Source organism: Anolis sagrei, chromosome 2, assembly GCF_037176765.1.
Source record: "Anolis sagrei isolate rAnoSag1 chromosome 2, rAnoSag1.mat, whole genome shotgun sequence".
Taxonomy (NCBI): domain Eukaryota; kingdom Metazoa; phylum Chordata; class Lepidosauria; order Squamata; family Dactyloidae; genus Anolis; species Anolis sagrei.
In genome coordinates this window covers 46,441,156-46,443,422 of record NC_090022.1, presented here as the reverse complement: position 1 = coordinate 46,443,422, position 2,267 = coordinate 46,441,156, and positions in this window count along the sequence as shown.

Genomic DNA, 2,267 nt, shown 5'->3' with positions numbered 1-2,267 from the left:
AGATACTCCACTTTGGCAGGAAAAACAAAATGCAAAGATACAGAATGGGGGACGCCTGGCTTGAGAGCAGTACGTGTGAAAAAGATCTTGGAGTCCTCGTGGACAACAAGTTAAACATGAGCCAACAATGTGATGTGGCGGCAAAAAAAGCCAATGGGATTTTGGCCTGCATCAATAGGAGCATAGTGTCTAGATCTAGGGAAGTAATGCTACCCCTCTATTCTGTTTTGGTTAGACCACACCTGGAATATTGTGTTCTGGGCACCACAATTCAAGAGAGATATTGACAAGCTGGAATGTGTCCAGAGGAGGGCGACTAAAATGATCAAGGGTCTGGAGAACAAGCCCTATGAGGAGCGGCTTAAGGAGCTGGGCATGTTTAGCCTGAAGAAGAGAAGGCTGAGAGGAGATATGATAGCCATGTATAAATATGTGAGAGGAAGCCACAGGGAGGAGGGAGCAAGCTTGTTTTCTGCTTCCCTGGAGACTAGGACACAAAACAATGGCTTCAAACTACAAGAAAGGAGATTCCATCTGAACATGAGGAAGAACTTCCTGACTGTGAGAGCCGTTCACAACTTCCAGAAATTCCAGCCAGCTATTAGGATTTCTGGGAGTTGAAGGCCTAAACATCTGGGGACCCATTGTAATAGGTCAAATTAATTTGGGGGTCTAACAAGTTTAGGCTCTGGCACTATAAATCCCATCACCACAACCAGCATGGTCAATAACAAGAGATTTGGGAAGCCTTCACCAAATAATTTGCAGGGCTTTGGGTTGCCTACTCCTGCCTTAAGACCTGCTTTGAAGATCCTTATTGTGTGCTAACAAGACAAATTAGGTTGATGTGTACAAGACAAGTTAGGTTGATGTGTTCAAGACTGTCTCCAAAGAGTACTAACTTTAAAAAAAAACCAACTATCTTGAAACAGGCCTTGTTGCTTCTTCTGTAGATTTCATTGGATGTGGATAATGCCCATTTTCTACTTGTTTTATCTCCTCTTGTTAACAGGCTTATAACTTGTAGGCGAATCATTCTTCTCTTCCCAAATTTCAGCATGCACTAATTTAATCCACAGTGCTCTGATGCCATTTCCCACTACACCACCCAGAAAATGGCTCAGCTTCAAAGTACCACTAAGAGAGTGACATTATTTACAACACTGATCTGTACTTGCTTTCAATACAACAGTTGTCTAAACCAATCCTCCTGAAAATGATAGCCTGTAAAGCACTGCTAGTCCCCTGAAAGGATTTCCCCTTTCCTACACAATGTTGGACATCATTGTGGCAATTATCTTTGCAACAGCTCTAAGCAATTATAACATTGAACCCAAGGCACTCTCTAAGGCAGACATGGGCAAACTTCAGCCCTCCAGGTGTTTTGGACTTCAACTCCCACAATTCCTAACAACCTAATAGAATATCAGCTGATAGGAATTGGGCCAAAGTTTGACTATGCCTGCTCTAAGGCGTATTTTAACATTAAAGATAAATAGTAACTGGATATATTTTTAGCTGAGCACAATTTGTCAAGAAATTCAAGTTTCTTGCGTTTACCATTGTTCCAAACTTGCATAACAAGTTTGTTCTTTTCTGCTTCTTGCACACTTCATAAAGAACACAAACCTAGGAAAGGGCTTTTGAAATTAAGTCCAGACCTCACCTGTTTCAAAATACTTAACCCTTTTTTTAAAATGAAAGCATTCTGTTTGTCAAATAATGGCACAGGTTCCTATTATACGTTCCAGAGAAATGTCTAAAAAAGGACAGGGAAAGTGGGCCCATGCACAACCTTCAAATATGTCTGTGGCTCCTGGGCACCTCATTTTTGGAGGGGAAAACCATATAATTTAAATCTTTCCCTTGTCTCAAAACAAGGTTTGCTTTGCTTCCTCATTGAAAAAAAGAACTTACCAGAGTTGAAAACCAAAGAAGAGGTTTAAAAACATGTCAAAATTGTCCCCATTGCCCCTAGAGCATACTTTTAATTTATTGCAACATGTTTTAGAAATGGAAGCATGAAGATAATACAGCCTATACCATCCTATCTGTCTACCCCTGGTTCAAGAGAATTGGCAAGATCGTGTTTCATACACCCAGTTTAGATTTCATTGAAGACAGAATATTCTCCATTTCAGTCATTTCCAGCAGATATATGCACGGTAAATGTGTTTCAGTAAAATGCCCAGTTTAAGCTTGTATTCTTATCACATTAAAGTCATACACCAACGATGTAAAGTCAAGCTTGATATAAGATACCAGTA